Consider the following 13,490-nt stretch of genomic DNA (forward strand, 5'->3'; position numbering starts at 1 on the left):
GGGGGGAAAAAAAGTTACACCACACGCCGTACCAATTAGTACTTCAAAGGCATTCCATTTTCTCAAGTGCAGGGAAAAAGTGCTTTCTTACAGGATAAGGGAAATGCAAGCCTTATCTGCTTATCTCCTCTGCTTTAAAAAACCCAGAATTAAACCCAGCACTCTGTTCAGCTTCGCTGTTCGTATTCAGGACACAGAGGTGAAGCATTTGTTATGGAAAGAACGCCCTGCAGACTCCCAGCATCCTGAACTTTCCAGGCCAGTAGAAACTATCACCTCACCGACCGAGGGGACTCAACTTTTTGTGACCACAAAAAAAAAACCCACAAAACTGGAGCAACCAAAAGCGGAGAGACTGAAGTCAGGCTTCTCCATCCAGGTGCTTGCTGTGTTATCACTGGCTCAGTCAACTTTAGGAGCAACCTTCACAGCCTTCCTCCTGGAAACAACTTGTACGCGTAAGGCACCAAGTCACGCATCACCCCTGGCTGGGGAGCTGCTCCGCTGACCCTCGTAGCTCTAGCTGCCAGAAGCAGAGTCCGTGCCCCTTCTCTGCCCACCGCCGCTGTCCGAGCACTCACCCGAGGGTCCCGGGCGCAGGCAGAGGCCGGGCAATCCCCACGGTCACAGCCTGATCCCAGCACCCCGCCCCACGCTCCTTCCCGCGGCGGCCCCCGCGCAGCGGAGCAGGGGAGGGCAGAGGACGGGAGGAAGCGGGGCCGGGGGCGACGAGACGGCGCAGTTGGTGAACAAAAGGAGGCCCCTGCGCCTCGCCGCCGAGCAGCTGGGCCGGGGTGCGGAGCAGGCGGCGGAGCGAGCGGCGTCTCCCGGGCCCGCTGCCGCCGCCCCCCGCCCCAGCTCCCGGCCGCCCCCTCACCTCAGCAGCGCGGCCCCGCCACATGCTGCTGCCACCGACCCCCGCCCGGCCCCGGGAGGCAGCGGTGCGGGGGGCAAACCCAGTACAGAACCCGCCCGCCGCCCTGCCCCGCCGGTCCCGTACCCCGCCATCCCCGGTACCCACCGCGCCCCGCCCGGCTCTCACGCACCGGCCCGGCCCGGCGCCGCCGCTCCCCCGGTGCAGGCGGCGGGGCGCAGGCAGGCAGACGGAGACACACGCTCCTTCCCCCGGCGGCGGCCCGCCTCTGCCTCCTCCCCGCTCAGCCGAGCCGGAACCGGGAGCCCCGTGATTGATGGCAGCTCTTTAATAGCGTGGTCAGCTAGAAAATGCATCTGCAAGCAAGATATGAAGGAGGCGAAAGCATCCCCGGGAGTGCTCAGCTGCTCAGCGCCGAGCTGCAGCCGGGAATGTTAATGCTGCCGGCCCGCCTCGGCTCCACGGCCGCGGATCAAAACACACAGGGGGTGGGGAAAATGCAGATAAACCGAGGGGTGGAGGGAACCCTTCACACACGGCATTCGCGCCTAAGATGGGTAAGAAAGAGCTGCCTGGCCAGGGTCACGGTACGAGCCGCGGCTCCACAAGGCTGTGCTGGTGGCAGCGTGTTCAATTAGAAAGCCATTTTGTTGAAAATCCTTTCTACGACGTCCTCCCTCCCCCCATTAGAGCGAGAAATTCATCTGCTCAGCAAAAACATGTTCCTTCTAATTGCATTTAATTGGCAATTTTAAATAATAATGACTACTTACCTCTTACTCTGTGTCTTCACGCAAACCCCTAACTTGCCTGCATCTCGCTGTCTTGCACTCTTCTTTAACACCACAACCATGACCTTTCAGCTGCTGGTATCGACTTAATTTTAGAGCAAAGCTTTGCTATTTCCCTTGCAGAATAACATGCAAAACAAGCCATCTATGTAATCCATTACCCGAGGGCAACGTACACTTCTTCCCTGCCAAGCAAATCCAGTTCCTAGCCACGCAGCAGTATTTCAGCTGTATTAGAGCTATAAAATAAAGGAGCACACCTTCTCAGGGTTGGTTTTTACAGAGCAACCTTAAAAGATAAAAATAATACTATTCAAGGTTCAGCTAATTAGAGCAACACCCTCAAGTACCGTCTGCCAACTTATTTCCTGCTGCCGTTTGGAGTTGTGTCTTTTCCCTCCCTTTATCCACAGCTATTCCCACCACGTTTTGCAGCACAGCACCCAGGTCCTTCAGGAAACAAAGAGCCAACTTCAAAATTTTATTCTGCACCTCCTAGAAGCAGCTGCCAAATGCCCCTAAAGGAGCTGATTAATTCTCATGCCTCTGCCACACCACGAGGCTGCTGTGATCAATACAAATTGAAGCCGGTGCACACCACTTGTCCCTGTACAACAGCTTCCCCACTAGAGCCCATCCCCTAAAAGAACTGGTTCAAAATAAGCTTTGTAACCAAGTAGCCGTGCGAGAGCTCCAAAACCTGCCTGAGCTGAAATTCAATCCCCAAGTCAGTACAAAGCAACCACACTGTGTTTATCCTCACTTCAAGTTTCTAAGCAAATGTGGCCCCGCACCTGGCAAATCAGTGAAAGGAACTCGCTGCTCCAGTGTGTATTTAAATCAGGGTTTACTTCTAATGACTTCCAAAAGAGCTTTCCAGCAGCGAGTTAAGTCAGGCCAAGCTCCAGTTATTTGAAGGAAGAAAAAAAATATATCCTGTTTGAGGATATTTGTTTAAAAACACCTTCTCCCTTTAGGGCAGATGACCCAGCCAGCTTGGATCACCCATCCAGAAAGCCAGGCTATATTGGGAAAATGCACTCAAATTAAGAGAGAAGAAAAAAAAAATAATCCAAGAGCATATCTGCATACTTTTCTTCCTTTTTGTATCCCATTAGGATGAAAGTTGTTCAAACAGCGCAGAGCGCAGCATCCAGCAGTTTGAACACAGCAAGAGAAGTGGTGAGCATTCTTGGATCTCAGGCACTGTCTTGCAAAGCAGCTTCAGAATTCAGCAGTGTGGTAGATGGCAGTGAAATCATCTGAAGCCCCATCTGGTTTTGTACAGCATATTGGAGATTCTTGAATGAACAGAGCAGCCACAGCATTCAATCACTGACATCAGAAACAACTGAACTTTCACTAATTGGCTTTCCTATGAGATACAGAGATCTGCCCCCATTTCACAGACTAAAATAAAAACCACATGCACAGAGCACAGCCTCCAGCTCCATTTTGCAAGAGGGACTGGGGTTTTTTTTTTTCCCCTCCTTTCCTTTTTTTTTCATTCTTGTCTTTATGAAATGGATTATGAGAGATTAAAATCTTTTCTTGGCCATAAAACACACCCTTGCCACTCACAGCGTTACAAACTTAGACCAGCGTTTCCTTCAGCATCAACACCAAAAGAGTGCCTGTGTGGAAAGGGGGGGGGGGGGGTGGTGTAAAGTGAGTTACACATACACAAAACCCATCAAGGCTACTCAGGAAAAAAAAGCACCTCCACAAGGGTGAGGCAATGAATGAGACCTAAAGGGGGCTTGAGCGGTGATTCACTGGACAAAAACTGCTAAGAGACCTCACACATGTGTTTGGTCCAGCGTGCACCAGTTAGCGGGTGCTACACAATGAAATACAGCTCATTCCTCCGCCTGCAAAATCCAGCCCAGCTTTCCTGGCAGGCTCCATTTATCAAAACAACCCTGTCATGTTGAGTACCATTAACAGATAATGAACTGAGACAAGGGATGCAGTTACAAGCAAAGCACTCGGCATGCTGCAGGCCTAAGCACGCAGCCGAGGGAGCTGATATTTATTATAAACATTATAATTAAATAGAACACCTAGTTGAAGAAACACTGAGGTCGTGACAACAAACAACAGAAGCTGGAAATCTGAAAAGAATAAAGCTTTGACTCGCTGTCAGTAATTCCTGGCATTGCTTGAAGGCACGTACACATACACCAGGTACACCTTCTCCTGCAGCCAGGAACGGGGAAGCAGCCATTCACTCGCAGCTTTGGGTTTTCAGTGCTTTCCATGAATCCTGTAACACTTTGTGTACTGTACCTACGCACTTCAGCTCATGAAAGATTGAGCACTGAGAAGTGACAGACAGTGTATCTTCAAAGGGCTGTAAAATCTGCTGCTTTCTAGACGTACTATTCATAACAAACAGGAATAATTCATCACTTTGTGCAAGACTCCTACCATATTTGAGGAATATCAAATGCAGGCGTACTATTAAGTACGGATATACTCCCTCCAAGCCACAAGATCTATCCATCAGCAGCCTTCTCCCCTTCTTCTGACACAATTAGCCATCGAGCATGCATAAAGATTTCACCCACTAGAAAAACTGCTCCACAGGAACAGTTTCAGGTCTACCAGCTACGGATGCGCTTGAAACACAAACTAACCGTAAACAGACTTAATGAGATCACGGAGATGAAATGGGTAAATTAACTTTTTAAGAGACAACCAAGGCAAAGAGGTCCCACAAACACTTCAAGACAGCTCACTGAAGTCATGCAGTTCACTCATCCCGTGCAAGCAGGTTCAAGAACTCTCTAGCTTGCACAAGAACGCTCTAGTTGCACAAACCCTCCACAAAAAGGAGCCCTAAACTTACTTTTAGCACCACACGGAGATGCGTGCCAGGCCAAGTGTTTTCTAAAAGCTAATGTAACACCACTTCCCAGCTTAGGCAAGCAACAAGTGTAACACATTAAACCCCTGCTAAGCCGAACCTATTTTTAAAATGAGACTTAACAGTGTAGTCAGAGCTTCACGCACATCAAGCTCTCCCTTTGGGTTTGACATTGGCCGGGGCGGGGGGCGGGGGGAGGAGGAGAGAGGAAGGGAGCCTGAGAACAAGCTAACAGCTTCATATTATTGCCACAGCACTGTTTTTCTTGTGTGTCACTTAATTCCAGTCCTCATCAGAAATTTCCCTTTCACTCTATTCCCAGCCAAAACAACAGCGATACCTCCGGTTAAACAAAAAGCCTGAAGCAGAGGCAGTTTAAACTGAAAAAGAGCCAGAGAATTCCTGAGGCCAACGGTCAACTGAAGATTCCTCAGCAGAGGAGAGGAAACAGGCTGGGCTGCTAACATGAAAGGTCACCTTAAACTGCTCAGAACAGGAGCAGCGAGTGTTTGTTACCAGTTTCTGTTTGTTTTCAATTCAACATCAAAGCATCCAGGCTCTACCTATTCTAAACACAAAACCTTTGGTCAGGTTAGAGGTGATGTTTTCTTCCTTTGCAAATAACAGACTGTTTTATTAGTACAAACACAGCAGTGAATAACTGATACCCAGCTCTTGACAAGGCACTTCACTGCTGTCCTGGTTCCTCAGGCCTGCTTCAAGCAGGACAAACCTTACCTACACTCGTAGACGTGTGAGCACCAAGTGAATACTCCTGAAATGTGGACTAGGTTTTAAGCAGCTTCCTGCCACAGAACTGATTCAGCTACAACAGCATTAATTCAGCTACAACTCACTCCACAAAGGTGCTTTTCCACACTGCTAACACGTCATCTCCAAGAGGAAATTCAGTGCAATGTTATTATTGCCTCAACATAATCAAAGGGCCATTTCATTCTGTAATCCAAGTCTGCCTAAGGAGAGACTGTAAACTCTGCACACAGTTAAACACAGCCCTGTCCACTTGGCTCCACCACATTTACACATACAGCAGGCAGTGGTTCTTCAAAATCAGCACATGAATCATAGCAGAGCTATTTTAATTTAGCATAGAACTGCTGGAATTTGGATCAACCATTCCCTTGCCTCTCTCAAATCCCCAAACAGAACCTGTGCCCTTTACAGGCCACGAACCTTCAGAGGTTTGGAGCTTCTTTTGTTGGCTTCAATTTTGGTTGGTTTGTTTTGCTGGGGGTGTTTTGTTTTAGGATGTTGTTACCAGTTGGGGTGAGAGGTTTTTTGCCCCTCCAAGCCTCTATCTACACAGCATCTAACCCAGAACTTGCTCAAGTGAGTTAATGCTGTCATCCACTTCATGGTTCAAGAACTATGCCTCCTTTTCTGCACTTACTTAGCGTTCGGCTTCTTGCTTCAGAAGACCTCCAACCAAGCTCTAAGTCCTTACATCCTGACACATCAGTGCCCAGAGGAAGGATGACTATCAAGCACAGTAAAGTTCAAGGATCTTCAACCTCATTTTAACCACTCTCAGACCCAGGAACGCCAGGCACTGCCGTTGCTCTTAACTGCCACCAGCAACGGCCACCAACAGCCACCCTGTAAGGTAGCACTGTTGGACCAAACTTCACCTGACAAGAGGCACAAGTCTCAAGAGCACAAACAAACAAAAATCCTCTAAAGATGACAAACAAACAAATCCTCAGACCTGTGCACTGATGCCACTTGCTACTAGTAAATACAATTGCTGGTCACTAGGTAAAAACACACTGCCTCAGAATCCCTCTCAGCCTAACCAGAGCCTGTAACACCGCCAATGAAATGCTGTGGGTGCTTCAAGGGGGTGAAGTCTGCATGAGGCCATTCTACATGCTGTTGCAAGGCATCTGGTCAGTTATTTTTTTAATCTTAGATTCACACAGCATTTCTGGCACAGTAGGAAGGGGAAAAACAAAAGTTGCTGCCTTGGGGAGCTGTGAAGGCTTGGGCAATTCACATGCTAGCATGTGAGATCTCAGCATTTCACAGGAAGGCCAAGCATAGGAAGTGCTGTGAGAGAACAACGAAGAAACATCAAACCACCACACACACACAAACACACCCCACAATAAAAAACCCCCACACTAAACAGCCAGCATGGCCCAGTTCATCGAGTTCAATCTCAGGTCTACATACAATGAAGTGAACGTTCACAGCAGGGTCAAGCCTCACCCTTCTCCCATTCCTCCCCCCTGCAAGTGTTGAAGACTCAATTCTGACAGCTCTGCAAACCCTTGGAACCAGGCTTCAGTGTGCCACACCAAAAGGTCAAGAGAAAAGTAACAGAAGCAGAGAAGGGGAAGCAGCATTTTCTATTTACAGTTAACTTAATTCAAGGGCAATGCTCTCTAAAAGAGCTGCACCCCTAACAAGAACAAAATTCAGCCAGAGTGACAATACACTTCTCTTCAACAGAAAGGAGGGAGTAGAAAAAGAAAAGAAACAAAAAATGAACAAGCTGAGGAATGCAGTAGCTTGGCAAGATTTTAAAACAAAAGCTTTTAAGTGCCTAGGTAAGTACAAAGTGTAATAAACTCAGCTGGGATACTGTGACCAAGCTACCAGGGAACAAGTAGTGAGACAAGTAACTTGAAACCCAGCTACAGCTTTCATATCCGGAACTGAGAACAAACCAGGCAAGACAAATTTCAGCTCAAAAGTTCAGGTCTGCAAATCCTAGACATCACTTTTCTTCCCCTCTCTGCCCCCCCCCCCCCCCATTATTTCTCCTCTGGCTTGTTTCTTCTTCGCTTTAAGGACCACAGCTTAAAATTCACACATGTAGGATGTAGGAAGTCCCTGCTCTGGGAAACTCCAAGTTACAGAATGGTGCAGTGTAAGGCAAGAATGTTAAAACAAAATCCAAATTCTTTACAGTGGAACAAGCTGCCCAGAGAGGTTATGGATGCCCCCTCCCTGGAAGTGTTCAAGGCCAGGGAGCAGGGGACCAGCAAGCTGGTCTAGTGGAAGGTGTCCCTGCCCTTGGCTGGAACTAAATGATCTTTAAGGTTCCTTCCAACCTAAACAATTCCATGAATCTCAGCATCTATTGTGTCTGACAGACTTTGTGGTACTTGTGACAAGACATCAACCTGTTCAGCAGCCTCTCAAATTTGATTTACAGGGATGTGGAGGTGCTGGAGCGTGTCCAGAGAAGGGCCACAAGGATGGTCAGAGGGCTGGAGCACCTCTCCTATGAGGACAGACTGAAGGAATTGGGGCTGTTCAGTCTGCAGAAGAGAAGGCTCCAAGGTGACCTAATTGTGGCCTTCCAGTATCTGAAGGGGGCTACAGGAAGGCTGGGGAAGGAATTCTCAGGATCTCAGGTAGTGATAGGACTAGGGGGAATGGAATGAAGCTGGAGGTGGGGAGATTCAGGCTGGATGTGAGGAGGAGGTTCTTCACCATGAGAGTGGTGAGACCCTGGAATGGGTTGTCCAGGGAGGTGGTCGAGGCCCCGTCCCTGGAGGTGTTTAAGAGCAGGCTGGATGAGGCTCTGGCCAGGCTGATCTAGTGTGGGGTGTCCCTGCCCATGGCAGGGGGGTTGGAACTAGATGATCCTTGTGGTCCCTTCCCACCCTAAATGATACTATGATTTATTTCAGAAGGCGTTAAGCAAGGGGAAAAAAAAAAACCCAACTATTTGTCAGGAAGGGAAGTCATTTAAGAGGAAAAATTTACATGCTTGAGAAGTCTAGTAAGTGGATTTATAAAACCCCAAGACACCATTTGTTCTCAGCTGAATATAAAAAAAAAGCAAACAAACTAAAAGCCTCAAGAGTTAAATGCAGACAGGAGGAAGAGGAGGAGGGGGAAAGCCAAAGAAAAGGAGGGAAGGAAGAAGTAAGCAAACACAGCTTTTGTAGCTCTATCAAAGCAGCTGTAAAACAACGGAAGTTTGCCTGTTCTTCCCTCCAGTTTCAACTCAGAGGAACTTTGGGAATGGAAAACTTGATACCTCTATCAACAGCCTGTGGTATGTTTAAACTATTATAATATAAAGCATGCTCATACTCACAGGCTAAAAGGAAATGACTGCCAAATGCTGCCTTCACAACCTTCCCTCCGAAAGCAAGATAGATTCTTCACCGAGAGGCTTTTCTCAAGGCACCAAGTGGAGCAGAAATGGAACTAACATATGTAAAACTTGCAGTGGATTTACAGCCTTCCACTGAAATCACAGCGGAGATGGGAAATGTGATTACAGCTCACAGGTTTTTAGCACGGTAATCGCTTTCACATTCCAAAGCTTCAGATAATTCAATAGACTTGTTGTCTTGAAGTGACAATAACCACAGGATGTGACCGTACCTATAATAATCCTTCCCTCCAGACGGGGAGATAAGCTCTAAAAACAGGAAGTTTCTACTACAACCTTGAACAAATGTTAGCAGTCTGAAGCCACATGACTGCAGTTCAGTTACACAAGGAAGGAGTTCTTGATTTCCTCAAACTCGGGGAGAAGATACCAATGCCTGAAATTAATTCAGACGCTGCTCCTCCACACACCTCCACAATCCTCCAAAACATGTAATCCTGTGAAGGTTCTTAGTTTATTCTTTGTCTCCTTTTCCCTCCACAAATTCATAGAAGTCAGGAAACAAGGTAGTTTCCCCCTCGTAGGAATAAAGTGTGTTTCCTGTCAAAAACTGATACTTGTGCACACAGACATAATGTGAAACATTCCAGGTTAGAAGCTAAAGTAAAGAGACTAGCCCCAAATTGCTTTGGGCCATGAGGGAGTTGCAAGGAGATGGTAAAAATGGAACAGAGAATTCAGAGCTGCCACTTGCCCTGCTGGAGCATGACACAGGCAGTTTTGAACCTGAGCACTTCCCAGTCTGAATAGAGCACAAAGTGATACATTCCCTGGTATAAGCTCAAGCAAAGGGGCTGGTCCCTCTCCCCCCCCACCCACCAAAAAACCCCAAACACCAACACACAACAAAGAAAACCACCCCACAACCCACCACAAACACACCAGACCCAGAACTGAAACCAAGTGCTAGGCATCTATCTGCCTTGACCATGCTACGGCCTACTACAATTACACTCTAAACCTTTGATCCTTCTGAGAAAGGTCTCTTTACACTTTGAAAGACTTGATAAAGAGCTAAGTTCAAAACTGCATTGCTCAGAGTGCAGCATGACCTTCCTTAAATCACCCAAATTACAGGAGCAGTTTGCTGGACTCAGCTTATTTTGATTTGTTTCTCAAACAGATGAGCTTTCTCTGATGTAGGAACGTGTCTCACACAGCAGTCTTCAGCCTCCTACACAGATGCTTTAAGTGAACTAAAAGGAAGCAGCAGATTCTTGAAAGCTAATATCAAGCAATTAATGGTCCAGAAGGCCTGTCAGAACGAGTTTCACAATATTTCTCCAGCTGTAGATGAAGAGGTGGCAGTAGGTAAGCACGGTTTACACGAGCTTATCAAACACTCTCTCAAATAAAAGGATCCTGCTGTATATTTAAACACAAACCGGCTCTGTGCTGTGTGTCAAAACAATGCACGTTTTCCTAACGGCATTCCACATGAAATCACAGCCAAAACACACCAAGGGCTTCAAAATCCCATTCGTGTGACAATACTCTGTCACACACCCAGAGGAAGGTTTCCACAAAACAAGCGTCCATATAAGAAAACACTGACACGTTCCCCATTAAACATGCACCAGAAACAAACGCTCCCGGACAAAAGGAGGCCGTGAGTTGCAGATCATGTGAGGCAACTTTCCCACGGAACAAACAAGCAGCTTTAAAGCCAGTGCATAGCAACATCAGAAAACTTCTGTCAACAAGGGCTGGAGAGCAAGCAGGGCGCATTTCTTCGTCAGGTGAGATGGTCAAGCTGCGGTGTGCCATCTAGTGGCAGACTCCTAGAAGGAACGGTAGAAACCCGACCCACAGGAAATTCGAGGAAACCACAAAGCCTACGTGAAGACTTCGCTTCGGTATTGCGCATTTGAAGCCTTCCCTTTTCCCCTGAAGTGCTGACAGCAGCCCGTCTGAACGCAGCACTCAAGCACCACACGGCACAGAGTTAACCAACATCACAGGAAGTTCTTTAACGCGCTTAGTTCCCACTCCAGCCAACAACTGGATTCATTAAGCCAGACACGACCTAAAGCAGCACAGAAACTCTGCCGAGCGCACAAAAATGCAGGGGAGCGCAGGCAGACCTTCTGCCGTGCGATGCACACAACCTTGAAGCTGTTCTTTGTTTAGTCAATGAGCTGTCATCTCGTTCTCTGCTGAGCACAGTGTCTCGGCTTTGACGAGATGAGTGACAGGAGCTGCTGAATTTTCATGCTGGTGTTTTTATCAGGAGAAAGTACACACATACACCTCAGCAGTTCATTAATAATCCATTAATAACACTCGTATTAAAGCTTGGCAGACAACTTCCTCCTGAGATAAAAATCCACTGCCTTGCTTTTTTGGGATCTCTGTGTGTCAGGGGTGGCATATCAAGAGGTGAAAATATAATTTAAAAGTCACACCTAGCTCCAGTTTCCCCTCAGAGCCATCATTAAGCAGCCAGAGAACACAGGCTCCATTATCCGATTTCGTTCCTGTTTCTAATAACCTCCAGTCATCAAGTTTCAGAAAGAAGCTTTTCAATCACATGGAACTTCAGTCACCTAGCCACACAGAGATGAACTAGTGCCCTCCCCCCTAAAACACAGATGAAAAGGTCACACTGCAACACGTTTAACCTCCCTGAAGATGCCAGCCCCCAGCACAAGTCAAGGCTCTAAAATATATTAAGCAGGGACTTGCCAGGAGTGAACCAACAGGGGGAAAAAAATACACACCTATATATATATAAATCAACTGAATGAAGCTTAGAGAAGAGGGGGAAGCTAACTGACTGGAATCAAAGCCTGTATTTTCAGGCTCATTTATAAAGCACAGTTGTTAAGAGTGGTTAAATATTAACAGTGAATGCCGTTTCAAGAAAGCAACACGAAGTATACTCCACATCCTCCCTTCACAGGCATGTAAGCAATGATTGCTTAGTCCATTACCCAATTCAAGGGGTTACAAGACATCAATTCAACCCCAACACCACCTACATTTGTCCAGAGGAGTGAGCCACAAACTATGCTGTTCCCCTTCTGCTTCATTCTCTATGAAATCTACACTTTGGGTACCAACAGCCAGCGCTGCAATAGATTTTAAGTAACCAGACCTCACTGGACAAATGAGGTCAAGAACAAGCCTGACAAGCCTGTTTGATTCCATTCTTGGAACGAACAGAAAGTGCCTTTCATGGCTCCCTCTACAAAGAAACCCATCATTAGACCTCATTTCTGTCAGTTCATCCAAAGGCTGAAGATATATCGAGGAGATGGTGTTTCAAAGGCAAGACTCTGAAATCAAACAGCTCCCAAGATTATCACTACATCCATTCCAGATTAAAATTTCTGCTCCTTTCCCTCCATTAGTCCAACTCAAGGCAGGAAGCACCACGTTTTGCCCATTGGTTTCAGAGCTTGGGTGGAGGTGTTACATTTTGGGGGGTGGGGGGGTTGGGTTTTTAACTAACCTTTAAGATGGCTCTCTTGATTAAACCATTTTCATCCTTCAGTGAGTTTGATTCCTATTAGTTCAGACTGCAGAGATGACATTGATTTTCACTGAAGTCAGGATCAAGAGAAGTAACAGCTTTTCCAATTAAACAACTGCTCACCACGTTAAGTAGAAAAATATGTCAACAGCAATAAGGTGCAAATGGCCAAAGCACCCTTCAGTGCTAACAAAAGCCAACAGACAAGCTTGTAATAACTTTCACCTTTCACTTGAAAAAGGAGGGAAACTCCCTCTATTACAGACAGTTCAGCTCCTGTTAACTGTGCTGATAAGAAGCTGCATCGCTGAGAAAGGCTGGAAATTATAGACAAGTCATCTGCCAGCTCTGAATTACCATCATTACACCACACAAATCACCACACTGGGCCTCAGCCTACTAAAATAGGAATCACAAGCAGGAATGGGGTAGTAGGCTGCTGCTGCTTCTCTTAAATGAAGCTTTTATACCAAACAAATCTATACAGCTCTTGCATTATAGCCTTCCACAGGGCTGCACTGTAAATCAAATATTTTCTTCCACAGCCTGCAGCAATTCCCACATTTAATAACTGACATGGAAGACAAGTTTTACTCTCCATTAGGCTGGAACAATTACTACCCTCATCAGCACTCAAGTCAGAGGTAAAAACGATGAGATTTGTATTACCTGAGTGTGTGTTCAGGGGGAAAGAGTTTTACTGCTCCAGAATAAAAAGGCAAAGTATATTTAGGACAGTGAAATAAGGGAGCTCCAACAATCATAGCCTAATTCTGCACCTACCAGGATGACCATACACACCAAGCAGTCACAAGAAGACTTTCTTTTCAGCTACAAAAGAAATGCACTATTCTCACCCCAGAGCAGCAAGGAGAAGAGAAATCTGCACAAACACTTAATTTGCAGATGCAAATATTCTCCAACCAAGAACTTTTCAGCTACAGCCTTGGGTAAGGCCTTAAACAACTGGGAGACTTCAGTCATTAGGGAACCAGTTCTCATGCACAGTGGAAAAGCTATTTAAAAGCTACTAATTAAGTGACCTGGAAGCCTGTCCTCCATTTACCCAGTGATTGCCAGGGCCTTCTTTTCAGATTTTGAACTGCTTGTTCAAAGGAGTTGGACTTTTCACTTAGAAAGTTACTCCAACAGCAAGAGCCAGGACCAGCAACACCCAAATGCTCCCTGAAAGGCTACTGGCACTTCTCATTCTCCACCTTGGCCACATACAGCTGCTCCATGGATATATATCCTGCCACAACTGCCACAACAGAAAGGAGAGAATAAACCAGGTTGGAAGAGACCTTCAAGATCATCATGTCCAA

At 46.7% G+C, this 13,490-nt stretch overlaps 1 protein-coding gene across 3 annotated transcripts in view; it reads right to left on the reverse strand.

The window, feature by feature from the left end:
• RERE (arginine-glutamic acid dipeptide repeats) overlaps positions 1 to 13,490 on the reverse strand; it is a 266,319-nt gene that overhangs the window by 212,790 nt on the left and 40,039 nt on the right. The window contains exon 1 of one of the 3 annotated variants that reach the window (XM_068158321.1): positions 1,047 to 1,235. The exons of the other annotated variants lie outside the window; for them this stretch is intronic. The gene's annotated coding sequence lies outside the window, so the exon portion shown is untranslated. Of the gene's footprint in view, positions 1 to 1,046; positions 1,236 to 13,490 lie in introns of those variants that run through there. 3 annotated transcript variants of the gene reach the window in all.

The sequence above is a fragment of the Melanerpes formicivorus genome, unplaced genomic scaffold (genome assembly GCF_026170545.1).
Source record: "Melanerpes formicivorus ecotype bairdi unplaced genomic scaffold, bMelFor1.0.p_v2 SCAF_39, whole genome shotgun sequence".
Taxonomy (NCBI): domain Eukaryota; kingdom Metazoa; phylum Chordata; class Aves; order Piciformes; family Picidae; genus Melanerpes; species Melanerpes formicivorus.